The sequence below is a fragment of the Triticum urartu genome, chromosome 4A, assembly GCF_056163025.1.
Source record: "Triticum urartu cultivar PI428250 chromosome 4A, HENAU_Tu73, whole genome shotgun sequence".
NCBI classification, from domain to species: Eukaryota; Viridiplantae; Streptophyta; class Magnoliopsida; order Poales; family Poaceae; genus Triticum; species Triticum urartu.
In genome coordinates, this window is record NC_141876.1 from 214075313 (window position 1) to 214099666 (window position 24354).

Genomic DNA, 24354 nt, shown 5'->3' on the forward strand with positions numbered 1-24354 from the left:
TTACTGGACTCAATAGCAAAATGCTACTGCTATGTCTGAATTAATCACAAATGCCGAGAAGATTGACAAGTTGGGCAACTCAGGTCATACTGTTAATACTCCGTGGGATGTGTATGAGCCAAGTCCGGATACAAGTTTAATGATTTGGCGTGTGTGCAAACCTGAGCTTTGAGCCACCCCTGTCTAGCTAACTGTATAGCTAACTTGCGATTACCTCCATTCGGAAATAACTGACATGGTTTTAGTTCATCAGTTATTTCGGAACAGAGGGAGTACAAGAGTTACTCATGTTTCTGAAGCTTTGCGCATAGGATTTTGTGACACGCACGGTGGCGGGGTGGTTGGGTAGGTTTAGGGGAGGAAGGAGAGTAGGTGAGAACCGGACCATTCATTCGATAAACACCCTCAGTCTCTTGACACCGCATGAATAGCCACACATGGCTCCATACGCCCACACACGCACGACCCAAAGCTCATCATGCCATAGCCATCTTTCAGTCCACTGCGTCATTAGACGCAAGTGTGACACTCCCGCCTGCTTGAGAAGAAGTCCTTGATCGGATGGTTGCTGCTGGAAAACGTCGCCGAAGCACCTCATAGTCCTCCCAGGTTGTAGCTTCTGGCCACAATTTGGACCATCAAATGTGTAGCTGCACGACCACGTTGTTGCCATGCTTCATCATGTGACGATCGAGTATCTCCACCGGATGCATGTGGCCAGCTGTCAAGTCAGTTGTGCACGACAACTCGACGAACACGGGGGTGTAGTTATCCTCCACCTCTTGTCCTCTGGTTAACCTTTGTCCTGGACGACGAAGTGCTGCCGAACCGTGGACAAGGCACGCGTGGATACCACAGAGGGATCGTACATTCAATCGTAGATCGAGAAAATTCTCGTGGCTGGAAGGTTTAACCTATATGTGTGAATCTGCACGTCTTCACCAACATCTACTTCTCCACTGCATTCTTGTTGGTTAAGTTTGATCTACACCTATGCATCTTATAGTGATCCTCGGCGTGTTTGTCAGTACGTAATTCTGTTATTTTGTACTACGTTCACCAACATCGTCACTTTTATGAGGCGATGCCTAATGGGTAGTCAGAGGGAGAACAATCTTCATCTTAGTCTTGATAGATTCATCTCCATCTTCATTGTAGCCCCCTCATATGAGGCGACCTCCCACATCAATCAAATTCAAACCAGGAGTAGAGTATTAATTACTCTACAATGAGGGCCCGAACCTAGGTAAACGCCCCGTGTGCGATCCACTATGGTACTCCCGGTCTCGCACACCACACTATTGGGACTACTCACAGTTCCCTGTTTCGCCATCCATGGAAGGAGTTAGAGCCAATCCCTTACCTGCAGTTTTGGATTCCCAAAAGTGGCAATTTTTTATAAATATTGTTTTGGATCTCTAGGGTGCATATGAACACCTAATTTGGTGGTTCCAAGTGTGTTGGTGTTTGTGGAGACGTGAAGAATAACTTTCAGGTTTTGACTTTCTTCATTTGACACCATCTTCAGGGGTTGACATGCAAATATTTATGTACTAGTTCATCCAATGTGCAATAACTCCGAATTTCACCGGACCTTGAAGTTTCTTTGGTAGTTTATCCAATTTTCATGAAGTTCCTACACACATATGGATAAACAATAATTTGTGCATGTCTTGTATTTATCAATAGGTTAGTGCAAATAAATATGAAATTTTCCATAAAAAAGATAATATGACAGCATGAAACATACAAAATTATAGTTACGTCGAAGACATATCAATCCACGTCTCCTACTTGTGTGGTTAATCCGTTTCCGCGCCTTTACTTCTTTAGTTGCCAATAATGGTCAATGGTATCGTCCTCCATCTGATTATGGGAGGCACAGTTTTCAATCTTTCGGTACACCTCAAGAAGGCTTGAATGCGGCCAGGTTCTTGCGAGGCCTGACTGGTCTGCCGTTAGGTTCATACTCAATGGGGCCTGACATTTCCCTTTCATCCTCCATAATCATGTTTTTTTTACAAAAAGACTACATGGGAGGCCCTTATAGTGTAATTGGTGCAACAAATCCAAATTGCAAGTATGATTCCTTGAACCGGGGGGGGGGGGGGGGGGGGGGGTTGAAGACATCAACCCCTTTTCACCACTAAGCTATGACTTAGTCTGCTCCTCCATGATCATGTTGTGTAGGATAACAGAACATGCTATGATATTTACCAAGGCAAACTTTTTCTAGAATGAACATGCCCCAGGAAATTGCAAACCTTGATTGCAACACTCCAAATGCCCTCTTAATGTCTTACTCCGAGCTTCTTGCACCTTATCGAAATGCATATGTTTCCTGCTCTCAAGGCTTAGAAATTTTCTTCACAAATGTAGACGAAGATGGATAGATTTCATCTGCTAGATGTAGCCTTGCTCATCATGATGGCTATTCACCATGAAGTTGCAACGTGGAGAGGTGACTGCAGCTAGCCTGGAAAATAGATGAGATCTCTGCAAGACATTGATGTCATTGTGAGATCCAGGCAACCCAAAGCAGTACAAATCTTCGGAGGCAACAACTTCCAAAATTACTATTGGATCCTCGCAATGCCTGGTGAATTTGCCATACCAAGCTATACGACAATTATTTCACTTCTAGTGCATACAGTGAATGGTCCCAACATCCCAGGCCAGAATTTTGCTTCATGCATCGCTAGAAGCCTGACCATGACCTCGATATGGGGGGCTCACAGATACTACTCTCCATAAACCTTCACCATAGCTTCGTCGAATACTTTCATGAATTTATGGTTGTACCTTCGGCCATTCGAAGAGTGTCATCCATTGAATCTGCAGAGGAGCCATATGAAAGCATCTGGAGTGCCACAATCACCTTCTAAAAATTAGAAAAAACAAGGAGGTAGGCGATATTTCTCCGTTGTTGGAAGAAAGGTTCAACGGCTTTCATGTCATTATTAATTTGATGGAATAGTCACTCTATCATGCGGAAGCATTGTCGAAAAACATGGTGGGAAGTTACAACCTGGTAGAAAGTAATCTCTCATCAGAGCTCGTGGCCGATTGTACAAGAGTCTGCCCAGTAAAATCACTGATTACAATTGCAAATACAAAGTTAGAGATTTGAGAGAATCATTGTCTGGATTCTCCCTCACTCATAATGCACCATGGGCTGCTAATACAGGAGCAACATTGTTGCAAACCCTTGGCAACCAGCCTACATAGAATTGCCCTTAGACTTTGAGGAGCAACTATCTAGCTGGTACCCTTTCAAGCCCTGCCCAGCGGACATGCATAGGGGGGCAGTCGCCACATGGTGTGCCCCAGTATGGTCACATGTCGCGTGATAGGCACACTTCACGAGAACATTTTTATTGCACATGTTTTGGTTTCCCTCGGGGGGTTTGGATTTTGCTTGTTTTTTTAGGTTTGTCTTTTTTTACCTTTTACTTCGCATGAAACACGCTGTGTAAAAAATGTAGTTGTACTTCATGGTAAGGTACAACCGTGCTTCCTAGTTGTGCTTCACGGAAAAGCACATACGTGCTTCATGTGGAAGCATATCCGTGCTTCCCCAAAAAGTGAAAAACACTGATGTGCTTCTAGTTTTCGGTTTTTTTTTTCGTATTTTGAATTTTTTCTTCTGGTTTTCATTTTCTCGTGTTTATTTTGATTTTTCTCTATTTTCTAGGTTTTTCAATTTCCTTTTTTTAATTCTATTAACATGGGACCTAGTTTTAAAGATCTCTAGACGAGAAATGCAACGGTAAAAATGATTTGTGATTTGGCCGCACGGTTTATGTAAGAAATAAAATGGTTAGAAAAATGAATGAATGGAAAAAACACAAAGCTTTCAGGTTACGGCAACTGTGTGTCCGCTTTTTTAGTTTTTTTACCAAAGGTAGCTAGGCTTTAATTGATTGTTGATAATGTTTACAAGAATTGATGAGGACATCCCTAGTTTTTACCATCCTTTTCCATTTATGATGTTACTACACACAACAAGTCCAAGGAAATCAAAATTTGACCAATTGCAAGAGCACGTGCAAAACTACTAGAACAACTGGTGAATTTACTCTTATTTGAATCTAAGATTTGTGTTAATGAGAATTTTATACTGCCTAAGTCTTTGCATGTGTGTATGCTAAGATTTGAAGAGAAGACAAGCTTGGCACGTGGAGATGAAGGATTGCAGCAAGGAGAACGCCTGCCAATGTCTAATATTGACAAGTGCATGAGGGAGGAGAGGGAAACATGTGCACAACATAATAAGAAGGAAAATGAGAACCAGACTCTGATTGGCCGCTAGGAGGCCCAAAATTGGTATATGTGCAGAATCCATGTTTTTGCTCCAAATAAGTCGTGTAAATACAATTTGGAAAGCTTTAGTTGTGTGCTTTCCAAATTGTATACCCGCAGCTCGCGATTCACGGTGACCGAGTTGCAGTCGTCAAAACAATATGGCGGTTGTTTCTCCGAGTTTTCCAGATAAAGTCATTTAAGTTAGGAAAGTTGGAGATATGGTTGATTTTGACTACAACACTAGGTTGGGCATCCAGGGTCTTTATATACCCTTGTAAGTCATGGATTTTTGGGTTAGACCATGTTTTGATTAAACCTCTACCAGATTGAATTGCTATAAGCATTCCTCCGAAATTATATTCCTCTTTGCATCGATCGGGAATATTTATCTACACCAAATTTATTTTGATAGGGCATATTTACTACTGAAAGTCAAGTGCTATATGTCGTTCCATTGGTAATTGGGAGATTGCAGAACCGCTTCATGGTCGGCAGCTACGTGCGCAAGTGTGTGGTGTTGTGAATATCCATAGGGTTGAAGATCCGTTGCATTGGCAACAGGGGAACAACCAAGCGAGTTCAAGAGCATCTCACAAGTAATCTAGTTCATCATCAACATTTGGGCCACCCCTTATCAGTAATGATTTCTGCATCATGTGGATTCCCTAACCAAAGGTGATGCCCCACATGAAGGGTGACAACATACCTAGCTATTTCTCTCAACTCTCTAATGGTGCCGCCATAGTTGCCACCATCCCCCTACGGAATATCGGAGACCACTTGTTTACAATAAGATGCTATGTGTATATATTGCATGCCAAGATCCCTTAGATTAGCTTTATTTTAGTCCTATTCAGAAAAAGCAGTACAAAAAGATTAGGTTTGTAGTTTTCTGCCATAGCCTATATAGCATATGTTACAAGTTTCAGTTGCTGATCGTAGTTTTTTATTTGCATTACTTATATTCTGATCCGAGTCACAGTAGTTTGTCTAGAATTTGCTTTCACACATCGGAGTCGTTTGGTTGCTGTCAAGTCTGTTCATCCGAGTCAGTATTTGTTTGGTTAGATTATCCATCCGGATCAAATTTGGTTTCCTTTTGATAACCGTAGTTAGCCTTTCTTCTTTTGTGTAGCACTTTCCTATTGAGACTAGCATATTCCTTGCTCTACTGGCTGCTGACATAGGAATTTGGAGAGTGCCTTATTTGTTTTGGCAAATTCAGATTGGTTACTAATTGTTCAGGTTTTTGTTGAGAAAAAAGAAAGAAAGGAAAAAAAGAGAAAGAAACAAAGAAAATAGAGAAAAAGAAAGCAACACATGGAAGTTGCATATAATTTTGGAGAGTTTGTTCAGTTTTTCTGCCACGTTCATTGCACCAGTAGATTGAGCAATGGTGTCCTCGTATAAATTGAGCATTTTGCTAGCATCTCTCATGTGTATTTGCAACATGAGCATTACTCCGACATTCTAGAATTTTGAGCTCATACTTAGAGTTGCATTTTCCCCATTTATCTCTGCCGTGGGTCTTTTTGTCATATGATCAACACTAGGATTTGTCAATTGGTGTTGTTAGGTATCCCAACCAAGCTCCGCCATATCCCCTGGTTTGTTGTGTGATAGTATTCACCCTCGTTATTCTCTACATCACATCCATGCACGTTCTGCCCATACATGTTGGTAAGCTTTTCTAATTCACTTTGGAACGGTAATATACGTTGTTTCTTTCAGTTTTGAGTGAGTTGAGATTCTTCCATATATCCAGATTTTTGTGTCTATTAATCATGTCTACTGAGCTTGTTGATGTACAAAAGAAAATCTCTTCGTGATCATCTTCAGTGACAAATTCAGTATGCCACCCATCCTATAAATGAGATGTGCAAAATGTGGAGTTGGACCTGAAGGATGCCACTGAAACCATCACCGCAACACAATGAGTTACTTAAATCCAGGAGACTCTAGTTACCTTGCAGCAAGCTTTGGTAGCATTGCAACAGTCCGTTGATCACTAACCAAATCAGCAGTGTGATGATGAAGATGGTGAAGCGAGTGTTCATGGTGGTAATGATGGTACCTCAGCTACTAAAGCTACCAATTTTTAAGGTACTGCAGCTCGTCGTGCACAATTACAACAAGCTAATTGCTACTGGCAAGCTCCACACAAGTTGGTTGTTGCTGGCCAAGATGGTGTGGTAATGGATGTCATGGTGGTGGTCGTGTTGGTGCCATGCCCGCAGGCCGTGGATTTGCTCCTCTTGGTGCGCGTCGTCGATATGATGATGATTCTTTTGCACAACCAGTTGATACGTCCATTTGCATCATGTTTTCCAACTGTTATTTATATTTTTTATGCATAATAATGCTTTGTGGAGTAATTCTAATGCCTTTTCTCTCATAATATGCAAGGTTTACACAAAGAGGGATAATGCGGCAGTTGGAATTCTGGACTGTAAAAAGCTACATCAAAGTTACCTATTCTGCACATCTCCAAATGTGCCGTGTCGGATTCAGGGCTCCGCAGACCCGAGAAAGGTTTGAACTCCGGGGCGTGTGCGAAGAACTCGACCTATCCGTTACCTATTCTGCACATCTCCAAATGTGTCATGTCGGATTCAGGGCTCCGTAGACCCGAGAAAGGTTTGAACTCTGGGGCGTGTGCAAAGAACTCGACCTATCCAGCCTACTAGCCGTCACCCCACGGCCTAGCGCGATTCGTATGAGTAAGGAAGAAGATGAACACGGTAGTTTACCTAGGTTCAGGCCACCTTGCGGTGTAAGACCCTACTCCTTCTTTGTGGTGGATTGGCCTCACGAGGGGCTGAGGATGAACGAGTACAAGGGATTAACAACCTCGTGAGGTCTATGGGTGAGGGTGGAAAGGATCTGATCTCCTCCATGGTGGTGGCTAACCTATATCTATAGTGGCCTCGGTCCTCTTCCCCCAAAACGTAGGCGGGAAGGGATCCCACAGTGGACAATTTGAAAGGGGACAAGTAGTACATTTATCCTGACGAATGGTGGTCTTCGCCTGCAAAGCGTTTGGTTGTGAGGCAGCGGTGGGCTCCGCAATGACATCCGTCCTGCCGCACTGGCAGTCTTTGTCTCGTTGCACCAGAAAGGAAACCTTTGTCTGATTCCTCAGGAACCCACGCCTGTCCTTTCCTCCTTAGCACCAAAGAGGAAACTATCATCTCTATGCCCGCCTCCCTTGGTCGTCATGGCTTGCGTCATGGTAGCCTCATGAGGCTGGGTACCTTCATAGAAATCTCCGCTCCTCGGGAGGCCGCCTGGGTATGCCACACCCTCGGGAGATCTTGGCGTCGTCCGTCCCATGAGGCTTGGCCCCTCGTGAGGGTCTTGCCTTGGTAGTCTTATAAATGGGACATAACAGGACATGGGCGTCTCCGCTTCCCCATGTCGCCTCGGCAACTGCTCGGACTTGACAACTGCTTGGGGCATGCAGCGGGGCCATATTGCTTGGAACGTGAGAGGCCGACGGTTAGCCTTCCTTCGCCTATAAATGTGTGGGGCAGATCCCCCATCTTCTTGTCGCTCGCTCTTTCTCCTTCTTCGCCGTGCCACCATATCGCCAGGGCATCCATGGCGCCAGTGAGGAGGTTCTCGATCGCAGAGAAGGGAAAGTCCCCTCAGGCGGAACCGGAGTTGCTCCCGCCGAAGAAAAGACATGATTTCCCTGGCGAGGCCACGACAGTGCCCATGGCAGCATGACCCTGGCGCGAACGCGCCCCATCGGGTTTCCCCATCAGCACGGACGTTCGTGCACATGGCCCTGCCCGTGGGAGCAGCCGCGGAAGTCGCGGGGGGCGGAGTCATGGGGGGAGAACAAGTGTTGGCCGCGCGACCACATTGTCGGCAAGCCCATGCATGCGACACGACCCGCGAGTTCGTGGTGTGGATGGCTATGCCGCCGCACATGTTGATCTGGCTCCCGTGGTCATTGGCGGGGGAGATACTGTCGAGGGGGCCTGTCGAGTTGTGTCTGCAGCATGACAGCTGCGGCAGCCAAGTTTCAGAGGCGGAGGTTGAGGCTGTCTACTCCGGTGACGTCTTCATGTCCCGGGGATGGGGCACGACCGCCCGCACCTGCAACTCGGAGGGGAGGCACGCCATCCACTTTGAGTGCGACGGGGTGTCGATGCTCTTCTTCAAGGTCTTCGGAGAGGACGACCGACCTATGGAGTGCTGCCCCAGGGGAGGTGGTCGATATGGTGACCCTCCTTCAGGTCGGCGAGGCGGCCAGGCCCCTCGCGGTGAACTTGCCCTTGGCGTTGTCCATGATTCTTCCAGCAGCAGCGGCGCTTCCTCCGGACCAAGCTCAAGTGACGACGACAGCTACGAGCCGTCGCATCGTCACGCTCGGGCTTAGGGGAGGAATGGCACCGGCCAGGCATTGTGGGGTGATGCTGCCTAGGTTGCGATCCTCATGAAGTCATTTCCCTTGTTTCATTCCTGCGTAGAAATCATGAAGGGCCCCGCAGGGGTGTGTAAAGATCGTGACACTTTTTCCTTAATGTTAGCGTCCCTAACTTATGTTGTATTTGTGTTTCTCGCTTGGGCACGGTTACCCCCTTTTATTCTCACGGTAGCTTAGTGCTCTACGCCGACAGGACCTAGTCCCGAGGCAAGCTTCGGCCGTCGCTGGTATGCCAGGTCGCGATGCCTTTTTTTGACAGAAAGACTGTAAGGGAACCCCCTACAGTATAATTGGTGCAACAAACCCAAATTGCAAGTACCATGCCTTGAACCTGGGTGGGTCGCGATGCCATGGTCAAGGCCCGGAGGTGAGCGGCCCGAGGTCTGGTAAGAGCCCCCGAGGCGCGATGCTCAGGAGGTCCCCTTTGGCGCACAAGCGGCTCCGGAAGGACTAAAAGGGGACTTTCCTTGCTCGAGCGAAATCACAAGAAACAAAACACCGATTATGGGGTTCATGCCTGGGCATGCGAGGTGACTTATCTTGGTGAGCCTGTGGTAGTTTCCTTGTCGCGAGGGCGAGCTTCTGGTGCGACATTAGGCTGCGCCTTCCTCCGGATGCACCCCCCATATGGCTCCGAGCAACTCCATCCCACTCGCCAGGGTGCTCTACTGAAAAAATATGCCCTAGAGGCAATAATAAAGTTGTTATTTATATTTCCTTATGTCATGATAAATGTTTATTATTCATGCTAGAATTGTATTAACCGGAAACTTAGTACATGTGTGAATACATAGACAAACAGAGTATCACTAGTATGCATCTACTTGACTAGCTCGTTAACCAAAGATGGTTACGTTTCCTAGCCATAGACATGAGTTGTCATTTGGTGAATGGGATCACATCATTAGAGAATGATGTGATTGACATGACCCATACGTTAGCTTAACACTTTGATCATTTAGTTTATTGCTATTGCTTTCTCCAAAACTTATGCATGTTCCTATGACTATGAGATTATGTAACTCCCGAATACCAGAGGAACACTTAGTGTGCTATCAAATGTCACAACATAACTAGGTGATTATAAAGATTCTCCACAGGTGTCTCTGATGGTGTTTGTTGAGTTGGCATAGATCGAGATTAGAATTTGTCACTCCGATTGTCGAAGAGGTATCTCTGGGCCCTCTCGGTAATACACATCACTATAAGCCTTGCAAGCAATGTGACTAATGAGTTAGTTATGGGATGTTGCATTACGGAACGAGTAAAGAGACTTGCCGGTAACGAGATTGAACTAGGTATGATGATACCGATGATCGAATCTCGGGCAAGTAACATACTGATGACAAAGGGAACAACGTATGTTGTTATGCGGTTTGACGGATAAAGATCTTCGTAGAATATGTAGGAACCAATATGAGCATCCAGGTTCCGCTATTGGTTATTGACCGGAGATGAGTCTCGGTCATGTCTACATAGTTCTCCAACCCGTAGGGTCTGCACACTTAACGTTCGATGACGATATGTATTGTGAGTTATGTGATTTGATGTACCGAAGGTAGTTCAGAGTCCCAGATGTGATCACGGACATGACGAGGAGTCTCAAAATGGTCGAGACATAAAGGTTGATATATTGGAAGGTTATGTTTGGACACCGGAAAGGTTTCGGATAGGTTTGGGCATTTTCCGGGAACCCCCCGGGGGGTTAATGGGCCTTCATGGGCTTTAGTGGAAGAGAGGAGGAGGCGGCCAAGAGGAGGGCAGCCCCCCAAGCCCAATCCGAATTGGGGAGGGGGGCCGACCCCCTTTCCTTCTTCCCCTCTTCCCTTTCCTTCCTCTCCTAGTTGGACTAGGAAAGGGGGAAACCTACTCCTAGTAGGAGTAGGATCCCCCCTTGGGGCGCGCCCTATGAGGCCGGCCGGCCCCCTCCTCCACTCCTTTATATACAGGGGAGGGGGCACCCCATAGACACACAAGCTGATTTCTTAGCCGTGTGCGGTGCCCCCCTCCACAGATTTCCACCTCGGTCATATTGTCCTAGTGCTTAGGCGAAGCCCTGCATCGGTAACTTCATCATCACCGTCAACACGCCATCGTGCTGACGAAACTCTCCCTCAGCCTCAGCTGGATCTAGAGTTCGAAGGATGTCATCGAGCTGAACGTGTGCAGATCACGGAGGTGCCATGTGTTCGGTACTTGATCGGTTGGATCGTGAAGACGTTCGACTACATCTACCGTGTTACTTAACGCTTCCGCTTTCGGTCTACGAGGGTACATTGACACACTATCCCCACTCGTTGCTATGCTTCTCCTAGATAGATCTTGCGTGATCGTAGGAAATTTTTTGAAATACTACGTTCCCCAACAGTGACATCCGAGCCAGGTCTATGCGTAGATGTTATATGCACGAGTAGAACACAAATGAGTTGTGGGCGTGGGTATATACATATTGCTTGCCGTCACTAGTTGTTTCTCGATTCGGCGGTGTTGTTGGATGAAGCGGCCCGGACCGACATTACATGACCGCGTTCATGAGACTAGTTCTACCGACGTGCTTTGCACACATGTGGCTGGCGGGTGTTAGTTTCTCCAACTTTAGTTGAATCGGATTCAATGAACAGGGTTCTTTCTGAAGATCAAAATGCAATCACTATACTACGTTGTGGTTTTGATACGTAGGTAAGAACAGTTCTTGCTAGAAGCCCGTAGCAGCCACGTAAAAGTTGCAACAACAAAGTAGAGGACGTCTAACTTGTTTTTCCAGGGCATGTTGTGATGTGATATGGTCAAAACATGATTATATAAATTGTTGTATGAGATGATCATGTTTTGTAACACAGTTATCGGCAACTGGCAGGAGCCATATGGTTGTCGCTTTATTGTATGAAATGCTATCACCATGTAATTGCTTTAATTTATCACTAAGCGGTAGCGATAGTCGTGGAAGCAATAGTTGGCGAGACGACAACGATGCTATGATGGAGATCAAGGTGTCAAGCCGGTGACGATGCTGATCATGATGGTGCTTAGGAGATGGAGATCAAAGGCATAAGATGATGATGGCCATATTATATGACTTATATTGATTGCGTGTGATGTTTATCCTTTATGCATCTTATTTTTCTTAGTACGGCGGTAGCATTATAAGATGATCTCTCACTAAATTTCAAGGTATAAGTGTTCTCCCTGAGTATGCACCGTTGCTACAGTTCATCGTGCCGAGACACCACGTGATGATCGAGTGTGATAAGCTCTACATTCACATACAACGGGTGCAAGCCAGTTTTGCGCAAGCAGAATACTCGGGTTAAACTTGACAAGCCTAGTATATGCAGATATGGCCTCGGAATACTAAGACCGAAAGGTCGAGCGTGAATCGTATAGTAGATATGATCAACATAGTGATGTTCACCATTGAATTACTCCATCTCACGTGATGATCGGACATGGTTTAGTTGATATGGATCACGTGATCACTTAGATGATTGGAGGGATGTCTATCTAAGTGGGTGTTCTTAAGTAATTTGATTAATTGAACTTTAATTTATCATGAACTTAGTACCTGATAGTATTTTGCATGTCTATGTTATTGTAGATAAATGGCACGTGCTGTTGTTCCGTTGAATTTTAATGCGTTCCTAGAGAAAGCTAAGTTGAAAGATGATGGTAGCAACTACACAGACTGGGTCCATAATTTGAGGATTATCCTCATTGCTGCCTAGAAGAATTACGTCCTGGAAGCACCGCTAGGTGCCAAATCCGCTGCAGGAGCAACTTCGGATGTTATGAACACCTGGCAGAGCAAAGCTGATGACTACTCGACAGTTTAGTGTGCCATGCTTTACGGCTTAGAACCGGGACTTCAACGACATTTTTAACGTGATGGAGCATATGAGATGTTCCGGGAGTTGAACTTAATATTTCAAGCAAATGCCCGGATTGAGAGATATGAAGTCTCCACTAAGTTCTACAACTCCAAAATGAAGGAGAATAGTTCTGTCAGTGAGCACATACTCATAATGTCTGGGTACCACAATCACTTGACTCAGCTGGGAGTTAATCATCAGTTGATAGTGTCATTGATAGAGTTCTTCAATCACTTCCACCAAGCTACAAAAGCTTCATGATGAACTATAATATACAAGGGATGGATAAGACAATTCCCAAGCTCCTCGCAATGCTAAAGGCTGCGGAGGTAGAAATCAAGAAGGAGCATCAAGTGTTGATGGTCAACAAGACCACCAGTTTTAAGAAGAAGGGAAAAGGGAAGAAGGGGAACTTCAAGAAGAACGGCAAGAAAGTTGCTGCTCAAGTGAAGAAGCCCAAGTCTGGACCTAAGCCTGAGACTGAGTGCTTCTACTGCAAAGGGACTGGTCACTGGAAGCGGAACTGCCCCAAGTATTTGGCGGATAAGAAGGATGGCAAAGTGAAAGGTATATTTGATATACATGTTATTGATGTGTACCTTACTAATGCTCGCAGTAGCGCCTGGGTATTTGATACTGGTTCTGTTGCTAATATTTGTAACTCGAAACAGGGGCTATGAATTAAGAAAGATTGGCTAAGGACGAGGTGACGATGCGCGTGGGAAATGGTTCCAAAGTCGATGCGATCGCCGTTGGCACGCTACCTCTACATCTACCTTCGTGATTAGTTTTAGACCTGAATAATTGTTTTTTGGTGCCAGCATTAAGCATGAACATTATATCTGGATCTTGTTTGATGCGAGATGGTTATTCATTTAAATCAGAGAATAATGATTGTTCAATTTATATGAGTAATATCTTTTATGGTCATGCACCCTTGATGAGTGGTCTATTTTTACTAAATCTTGATAGTAGTGATACACATATTCATAATATTGAAGCCAAAAGATATAAGTTTAATAATGATAGTGGAACTTATTTGTGGCACTGTCGTTTAGGTCATATTGGTGTAAAACGCATGAAGAAACTCCATGCTGATGGGATTTTGGAATCACTTGATTATGAATCACTTGATGCTTGCGAACCATGCCTCATGGGCAAGATGACTAAGACTCTGTTCTCCAGAACAATGAAATGAGCAACAAACTTATTGGAAATAATACATACTGATGTATGCGGTCTGATGAGTGTTGATGCTCGTGGCGGGTATCATTATTTTCTGACCTGCATAGATGATTTGAGAAGATATGGGTATGTCTACTTGATGAAACATAAGTCTGAAATATTTGAAAAGTTCAAAGAATTTCAGAGTGAAGTGGAAAATCATTGTAGCAAGAAAATTAAGTTTCTACGATCTGATCGTGGAGGTGAATATTTGAGTTATGAGTTTGGTCTTCATTTGAAACAATGCGGAATAGTTTTGCAACTCACACCACCTGGAACACGACAGCGTAATGGTGTGTCCGAATGTCGTAACCACACTTTATTAGATATGGTGCGTATGATGTCTCTTATTGATTTACCGCTATCATTTTGGGGTTATGCTTTAGAGATGGCTGCATTCACGTTAAATAGGGCACCATCGGAATCTGCTGAGACGACACCATATGAACTGTGGTTTGGCAAGAAACCCAAGTTGTCATTTCTTAAAGTTTGGGGCTGCGATGCTTATGTGGAAAAGCTTCAACCTGATAAGCTCGAACCCAAATCGGAGAAATGTGTCTTCATAGGATACCCAAAGGAGACTGTTGGGTACACCATCTATCACAGATCCGAAGGCAAGATATTCATTGCTAAGAATGGATCCTTTCTAGAGAAGGAGTTTCTCTCGAAAGAAGTGAATGGGAGGAAAGTAGAACTTGATGAGGTAATTGTACCTGCTCCCTTATTGGAAAGTAGTTCATCACAGAAATCAGTTCTAGTAATTCCTACACTAATTAGTGAGGAAGCTAATGGTGATGATCATGAAACTTCTGATCAAGTTACTAACGAACCTCGTAGGTCAACCAGAGTAAGATCCGCACCAGAGTGGTACGGTAATCCTGTTCTGGAGATCATGTTACTTGACCATGACGAACCTATGAACTATGAGGAAGTGATGATGAACCCAGATTCCGCGAAATGGCTTGAGGCCATGAAATCTGAGATGGGATCCATGTACGAGAACAAAGTATGGACTTTGGTTGACTTGCCCGATGATCGGCAAGCCATAGAGAATAAATGGATCTTCAAGAAGAAGACTGACGCTGACGGTAATATTACTATCTATAAAGCTCGACTTGTTGCAAAAGGTTTTCGACAAGTTCAAGGAGTTGACTACAATGAGACCTTCTCACCCGTAGCGTTGCTTAAGTCCGTCGGAATCATGTTAGCAATTGCCGCATTTTATGATTATGAAATTTGGCAAATGGATGTCAAAAATGCATTCCTTAATGGATATCTTAAAGAATAGTTGTATATGATGCAACCAGAAGGTTTTTTCGATCCAAAAGGTGATAACAAAGTGTGTAAGCTCCATCGATCCATTTATGGACTGGTGCAAGCATCTCGGAGTTGGAATATACGCTTTGATAGTGTGATCAAAGCATATGGTTTTATACAGACTTTTGGAGAAGCCTGTATTTACAAGAAAGTGAGTGGGAGCTCTGTAGCATTTCTGATATTATATGTGGATGACATATTGTTGATTGGAAATGATACTAAATTTCTGAATATCATAAAAGGATACTTGAATAAGAAATTTCCAATGAAAGACCTCGGTGAAGCTGCGTATATATTGGGCATCAACATCTATAGACATAGATCAAGACACTTAATTAGACATTCACAAAGCACATACCTTGATAAAGTTTTGAAGAAGTTCGAAATGGATCAAGCAAAGAAAGGGTTCTTGCCTATGTTATAAGGTGTGAAGTTGAGTCAGACTCAATGCCCGACCACTGTAGAAGATAGAGAGAAAATGAAAGTCATTCCCTATGCTTCGGCCATAGGTTCTATCATGTATGCAATGTTGTGTACCAAACCTGATATGTGCCATGCTATTAGTTTAGCAAGGAGATACCAAAGTAATCCAGGAGTGGATCACTAGACAGCGGTCAAGAATATCCTTAAATACCTGAAAAGGACTAAGGATATGTTTCTCGTTTATGGAGGTGACAAAGAGCTCGTCGTAAAAGGTTACATCGATGCAAGCTTTGACACTGATCCGGATGACTCTAAGTCACAAACCGGATACATATTTATATCGAATGGTGGAGCTGTTAGTTGGTGTGGTTCCAAGCAGAGCGTCATGGCGGGATCTACGTGTGAAGCGGAGTACATAGCTGCTTCGAAAGCAACAAATGAAGGAGTCTGGATGAAGGGGTTCATATCTGATCTAGGTGTCATACCTAGTGCATCAGGTCCAATGAAAATCTTTTGTGACAATACTGGTGCAATTGCCTTGGCAAAGGAATCTAGATTTCACAAGAGAACCAAGCACATCAAGAGATGCTTCAATTCCATCCGCGATCAAGTAAAGGAGGGAGACATAGAAATTTGCAAGACACATACGGATCTGAATGTTGTAGACCCGTTGACTAAGCCTCTCTCACAAGCAAAACATGATCAACACTAAGACTCCATGGGTGTTAGAATCATTACATTGTAATCTAGATTATTGACTCTAGTGCAAGTGGGAGACTGAAGGAAATATTCCCTAGAGGCAATAATAAAGTTGTTATTTATATTTACGTATGTCATGATAAATGTTTATTATTCATGCTAGAATTGTATTAATCGGAAACTTAGTACATGTGTGAATACATAGACAAACAGAGTGTCACTAGTATGCCTCTACTTGACTAGCTCGTTAATCAAAGAAGGTTAAGTTTCCTAGCCATAGACATGAGTTGTCATTTGATGAGCGGCATCACATCATTAGAGAATGATGTGATTGACATGACCCATATGTTAGCTTAGCAATTTGATCGTTTAGTTTATTGCTATTGCTTTCTCCATAACTTATACAAGTCCCTATGACTATGAGATTATGAAACTCCCGAATACCGGAGGAACACTTAGTGTGCTATCAAACGTCACAATGTAACTAAGGTGATTATAAAGATGCTCTACAGGTGTCTCCGATGGTGTTTGTTGAGTTGGCATAGATCGAGATTAGGATTTGTCACTCCGATTGTCGGAGAGGTATCTCTGGGCCCTCTCGTGCTACATGTCATATAACTTGTATAACTATATCGTGATTATGATGTGATGACATGATTTGTGTTGGACGATATGATGAGACTATTATGTGCATGATATGATGAGCATATTGCATGTTTATGATATGATTAGATACCGTATAAAACCTATACAAAAACATCACAAATACGTAGCAAAAAAAGATATGAGAAAATATAGTAGTAGCGCTCTTTTTCGATGGACAGGAAAACACTACCGCTAAATCACTTAGAAGTAGCGCTGGTATGGGACACGTTACTGGTAAGTAGGTATAGTAGTAGCGCGTGTCAACATGAGCTACCGCTAAACATTAGCTGTAGCGCCTTATCAGTAGCGTAGGTACCCGCGCTACTAATACAACAAATACCCGCGCTACTTCTAGGATTTTCCATAGTAGTGTTAGGAGGGCACAAGATTCCATGGCGCACCTGGCATGCCTGGCACGCCCATGTGGGTTGTGCCCACCTCGGGATCCTTTCGGACTCCATTTTTCTGTCGTTTTTCTTATTTCCCAAGATAAAAAATCTTTATATGTCCGCCGAACGTATTGACCACCGTATCACAAAGAAATCTTCTGTTCTTCTTTCTTGCTGTTTTCTGACAGATCTAGATCACCATGGCCGCTTCGAGCTCCTCCAAGGACAAGTTCCTCGAGAGGGTAATCAAACCATACTTGTCGGAGGTGGCGAAGCAGCCTCAAACCATCGGGATGCGTGAGGGGGTGCTCCAAATCCGGGACGTTCAAGGACCCAAAGGGAAGGGAACCATGGAGGCCAGGCTCGAAGCCATGGAGCAAGAGGTCCTCAAGTTCAAGGGTATGGTGGAGCGCGGACTCAATGCCAATCACCTCATGATTACGGATTTCACCCGTGATCTCAAGATGGATGGCTGGTCTATGAAGGATGTCGTCTAGACACTCAACGAGAAAATCAACATTCTCCAAAGCCAAATCTATGATCTCCAAAACCAAGTCTTTGAATATGAGGTGAGGTTTAAAGGTATTAGTTTGGCTGCTAGTTGCATGACTCGCGAGACTCATTCTTCCTCTTATAATGGTGATCCTCTACCATGGAAATCGGAGGATAAGCTCACTACTACCTCATCACCACCACCTCCTTCCTCATCACCAAAGGAGACTTGAGTTCATGGTAAGGGCACTCCCCTTGGCTTGTGCCAAGCTTGGGGGAGGTGCCCCAATATCATATCACCACCACTATCTTTGCATTTATTTATCTTAGTTCGGTCTTTAGTCATCTTTTCAATTAGTTGAATAAAATTTTAGTTTGATCTTTCGTCGAGTGTTTGCTTAGTGATCTATCTATCTATGTAATCGTGTGTGAGACATACAATAAAGAGTAGTTGAGTATTGCTTTCTTTACTTTTATGTTTCAATCAAAATGAGAAGGAAATAATGAAAAAGATCATATTCTAATCTTATGTTAAGTAATGCCATCACATAAAGAAAAGTACAAGTGGTGAAATTTATTGGAGATTAAGAAACATAGCATTGGTCAATGATGCAATTCATGAAAGAATTAGTAAGGGAAGAGAAGATTCACATGCAAATACACTATCTTGGACATCTTTTATGATTGTGAGCCCCCATCAAAATATTATATGCCAAAATTGTTGACGTTGGACAAGGAAGACAACGTAATGATCTATGTTTGTTCATATTCACGTAGAAGTTATATTGTCATAGATACTTTAACATGTGGTGCTTGCTTAATATCTTTGCTAGCCAAAAATTTCGCACTAAGTAGAGATACTACTTGTGCATCCAAAAACTCTTAAACCCAAAATATTGTTTTGAGAGTCCACCATACCTACCTATGGATTGAGTAAGATCCTTCAAGTAAGTTGTCATCGGTGCAATAAGGCAATGAAAATTGCTTCTGATTGTGTTGGATCATTTAGTGTAAGAGAAAATTGAGCGTTTTACGAACTTGTGATGGAAAAATAATAAAAGCGATAGACTGCACAATAAACATTGCTATCATAAGGGGCAATATAATGTGACGTTCTTTTGCACTAAGAGATCGAGCATACAAACCAAAAAGTGCATGAGAACCTCTACTTCCCTCTACGAAGGGCCTATCTTTTACTTTTATGTATTTACTTTTATGCAAGAGTCAAAGTATTCTTCCCTTTTTCCTTTTTATTTTCTCTTTTTCAAGCATCATGTGGTGAGGAAAGATCTAGGCACATATATCCAGTTGGATATGGGTGAGCATGAGTCATTATTGTTGACATCACCCTTGAGGTGAATACGTTGGGAGGCAAAACCATAAGCCCCTATCTCCCTATGTGTCCAGTTGAAACTTCTTGCTCATGTGTATGTGGTGAGTGTTAGAAATCATAGAAGAGTATATGATGGTTGAGTATGTGGACTTGCCAAAAGGCTCCGACAGGAGACCCTTCCCAAAAAGATGATGAATTTCTATTGCAAAGTTGACTGAGAACATAGTTTGTTGATTTTCAATAGAGTTTATGCTTCTACTTCGATATTCTGATGAATTGTTACTTGTTGATGAGAAGTTATATGATTAGGCTATGTGATAAAGTTTTATGATAAAGTTTGTTGATGTTATAATAATATGCATGATGGTTATATGTCCGTATTTTGTTTTTATCGACACCTCTCTCTCTAAGCATGTGGACATGTTTTTCGATTTTGGTTTTCGCTTCAGGACAAGAGAGGTCTAAGCTTGGGGGAGTTGATACGTCCATTTTGCATCGTGTTTTCCTACTATTATTTATAATGTTTTTATGCATAATAATGCTTTATGGAGTAATTCTAATGCATTTTCTCTCATAATATGCATGGTTTACACAAAGAAGGAGAATGTCGACAGATAGAATCCTGGACCTGAAGAAGCTACGTCAGAGTTACCTATTCTCCACATCTCCAAATGGGCCAAAAATTTATGGAGAATTATTTTGGAATATATATAAAATAATGGAGCAAATAACTACAGGAGGGGGCCACCGTGGTGAGCACAAGACACCAGGGCGTGTCTGGGCCTCCGGGCGCGCACTGGTGGGTTGTGCTCTCCTCAGCCCACCTCCGGTTCCCATCTTCTGGTATATAGGTCATTTTGACCTAGAAAAAAAGTAGAGGAATTCGGGATGGAGCGCCTCCATCTCGAGGCAGAACTTGGGTAGGAGCACTTTTGCCCTCCGGTGGACTGATTCTGTTGGGGGAATTTCCCTCCCGGAGGGGGAAATCATCGCCATCATCATCACCAACAACTCTCTCATCTTTGCGAGGCCAATCCTCATCAACATCTTCAATATAACCATCTCTTCTCAAACCCTAGTTCATCTCTTGTGTTGAATCTTTGTACCAGAACGTCAGATTGGTACTTGTGGGTGACTACTAGTGTTGATTACATCTTGTAATTGATTACTAAATGGTTTACTTGGTGGAAGATTAAAGGTTCAGATCCATTATGATATTTAATACCCCTCTGATCTTGAGCATGATTATCATTTGTGAGTAGTTACTTTTGTTCTTGAGGTCACGAGAAAAGTCATGTTGTAAGTAATAATGCGAACTTGATATGTGTTTGATATTTTGATGATATGTATGTTGTGATTCCCTTAGTCGTCTCATGTGAATGTCGACTAAATGGCACTTCACCCTACTTGGGCCTAAGGGAATGCATTGTGGAGTAGTTATTAGATGATGGGTTGCTAGAGTGAAAGAAGCTTAAACCCTAGTTTATGCGCTACTTCATAAGGGACTGATCTGGATCCAAAAGTTTAATGCTATGGTTAGATTTTATCTTAAGACTTCTCTAGTAGTTGCGGATGCTTGCGAGGGGGTTAATCATAAGTAGGAGGTTTGTTCAAGTAAGAACAACACCTAAGCACCGATCCACCCACATATCAAATTATCAAAGTAGTGAACACGAATCAAACCAACATGATGAAAGTGACTAGATGAAATTCCCGTGTACCCTCAAGAACGCTTTGCTTATTATAAGAGATCGTTTTGTCCCGTCCTTTGCCACAAAAAGATTGGGCTACCTTGTTGCACTTTATTTACTATTACATTTACTTGCTCGTTACAAATTACCTTGCTATTAAACTACTCGTTACCGACAATTTTAGTGCTTGCAGAGATTACCTTCCTGAAAACCACTTGTCATTTCCTTCTGCTCCTCATTGGGTTCAACACTCTTACTTATTGAAAAGACTACGATTGATTCCCTATACGTGTGGGTCATCACTAGCGAACCATGAGGATGATGTGTTGGGAAAACCAAAGTTCACCGTACCGAAGGTTGTTGGTCGTACTGATGTTGAAGAGTACCTCAATTGGGAGCTGAAGGTGGAAAAATTACAGCACGTGCATGATTACACCAATGATAGAAAAAAGCTTGCATCTTCTGAATTTGTTGACTATGCTTTGCTTTGGTGGGATAATATAGTATAGTCCAGAATTGAATATGGTGAACGTACCATTTTTACATGGAGGGATATGAAGGGAGAGATGCGTTCTCGCTTTGTTCCATGCAATTATATTTGTTCTATCTATGCAAGACTGCAGAATTTGAGGCAACATATTTATTCTGTGGAGAAGGAGCTTATTATGCAGCATGCCGGAGTGCGTGAAAAGTCTGAACAAACAATGCAACGATTTCATTCTTATCTAAACTATGACATCAAGCATATTGTTCGGCTTCACCAATGTTATGACATGATATATTTGTTACACCAACACTAGTAGAAAACAGGGCTTTGGTCACAACTCAATATAAACATTTGTCCCGGTTGCATTATGAACCGGGACTAATGTGAGCATTAGTCCAGGTTCGAGCGGCTAAAGGCATTAGTCCCTGTTCAAATGAGACCTTTAGTCAAGTTTGAGACACGAACCGGGACTAAAGGGCATCGCACCCTTTAGTCCCGATTCGTATCTCAAACCGGGACTAAAGATTAGACCTTTAGTCCCGGTTCGTGTCTCAAACCAGGACTAAAGGGGTTCATGCCATTTCAATTTAAAAAAACAAAAGAAAATGATAACAACTTCGAAAAATAAAAAACTTGTTAGGAAAATTAAAAAACTTAAATTTGGACATGTTTTGCAAAAAAGTGTTATGAAAAAGTAAAATGGCTATAACTTTTGCATACGATATCGGGAAGAACATATAATATATCAAAATGTTCAGCATGAAAATTCGCATCTGGTTTTGATGGCCATAGGTCATTTTGCAAATTTTTAGAATCCTCAAATTCTAAAAGGAAAAAAAGTTATGCTCAAATTTCAGTTTTTTAAATTTTGGTTAAATCTGGTCAAGCTATGGTCAAACTACTTATTCAAGAAGTATTAGTTTTACTAAATAATTATTCAAGAATATTAGCGTTACTAAATAATTATTTCATTTTTTTGAATTTTGGTCAAATCTGGTCAAACTTTGGTCAAACAATGGTCAAACTACTAATTCAAGAAATATTAATGTTACTAAATAATTATTGTTTATTAGAATAGTAGTTCCAAACTCAAACAGTGAAACATGTAACTTCATGCTGAAGCTAAACTCTTGAGGATTAATAGGATTGACATCTTACTATTGTCAGGAAAACAACAAGTGCAGACTTGGAAACGAGGGGGAATAGAACCCGGAAGTTAAGCGTGCTCGGGCTGGAGTAGGGAGAGGCTGGGTGACCGGCCGGGAAGTTAGATGATTTGGAATGATGAGGGGTGATTAGAGGTTAAATTGAGCACTCATGAGGCGTGATTAGAGATTAAATTGTAAAATAATTCAGAAATTTGAAAATCGGGAAAAATTTAAAAAAATTCAAAAAAGATTCGGAAAATTTCCTTTAGTCCTGGTTGGTGTTACCAACCGGGACTAAAGGTGGAGCTCCACACAGCGGCCACGTGGAGGGCCTTCAGTCCCGGTTCGTAACAGAACCAAGACTAAAGGGGGGGCCTTTAGTCCCGACCCTTTAGTGCCGGTTCCAGAACCGGGACTAAATGCCCTCTAGAACCGGGACAAATGGGCCTTTTTCTACTAGTGCAAGCACGTGAAGCTAAATTACAAGTGGCCGAGGATGCTAAGTTTACAACCTGCACAACAGCGAGTAGAGGTCATTTTACACCACGAACAACACCTAGTGTGGAGTCTACTCCTAGTTCCACTTCTAGCTTTCATGGTAATGTTTCTTCCAAATCAAATTCAGTGACCTCTAATGCGAAAAAATCGACGCAACCTAATGCTAGTGCTGTTGGTTCTACTAATTCTACAGTAAGAAATAGGGACATGAGCTGTCATACATGTGGTGGAAGGGGTCATTTTAAGAGAGATTTTACCAATAAAAAGGTTATGTTGATTAATGAGGATACACCGGAATATGACACCGGTGATGATGCTGACCCTAATTTTGAAATTTGGGAGGAAGATGAAGACGGTTTAATAGATGCTTATGCTACACACTATCCTACAATTGTTTGCTCGCCCAAAGAGCTAAGTGTTACTCCTAGTCTTGCAGAATAGCAGTGCAATTTGTTTCAAAGAAAGGCTTTTGTTGGTCCTCATAAGGCGTGTAAGGTTATAATTGATGGTGGTAGTTGTCACAATTTGGCTAGTAAGGAGTTATGCCAAAAGCTAAAGCTGAAATATTTACCACACCCCAATCCATATTTTATTCAGTGGCTAAGTGGCAGTGGAGAGATGAAGATCAGCCACATGGTGCATGAAGAAGTTTAGATTGGACCATACACTACTAGGGAAAACCTTATACACCGAACTTTAACAGTAGCGCTTGTTAAAAAAGCGCGCTACTGCTACACAGAAGTAGCGCGTGCAGAATAACCGCACTGTAGATACACATATAGCAGTAGCGCTTCCCATGGTAAAAGCGCTACTACTAAAATTCCCACCACTATCCCGATAGGCTACACATAGTAGTAGCAGTCTTTTAGAAACAACGCTACCGCTAATATTGTTGTAGCAGCGCGTTTAGGTGTAAGGTGCTACTGCTAATGAAAGAAAATAGAATGAAAAACAAGTAGAAAGGTAAATGAAAATGAAAGAAATAGAAAAATGAGAAAGGAAAAAAATATAATGTAAAGAAAAATAAATGAAAAAAGGGGAAAAAGGAGAAAGGCATAGCAGTAGCGCTTTCCTGAAAACGCACTGTAGCTAACTTATCTATAGTGCATTTTCAGAAACGCGCTATCGTTATGTTTCACTTAAACAACGGTTTCCCTTCCCCCGGCCACCACTTCTCCCCCAAATCCCCCGCCCCACTTCGCCGCCGTCTCCCTAATTCGTCGTCGCCCCACTTCGTCGTCGTAGCCTGCCGGCGTGGGCGCCCGCAACCTCACCGTCTCCCCCCGAGGCCGCCCTCATCCTCACCGCCGCCACGCGAGGCCGCCCTCAGCCTCACCGCCACCGCCCAAGGCCTCCCTCGACCTCACCGTCATCGCGCTCGACCTCACCGCGGCGGCCCTCG

At 43.0% G+C, this 24354-nt stretch overlaps 1 pseudogene; it reads left to right on the top strand.

The window, feature by feature from the left end:
- The first annotated feature begins 17503 nt into the window (after window positions 1–17503).
- LOC147975410 (uncharacterized) lies at window positions 17504–23556 on the top strand (annotated as a pseudogene).
- The last annotated feature ends 798 nt before the right edge of the window (window positions 23557–24354 follow it).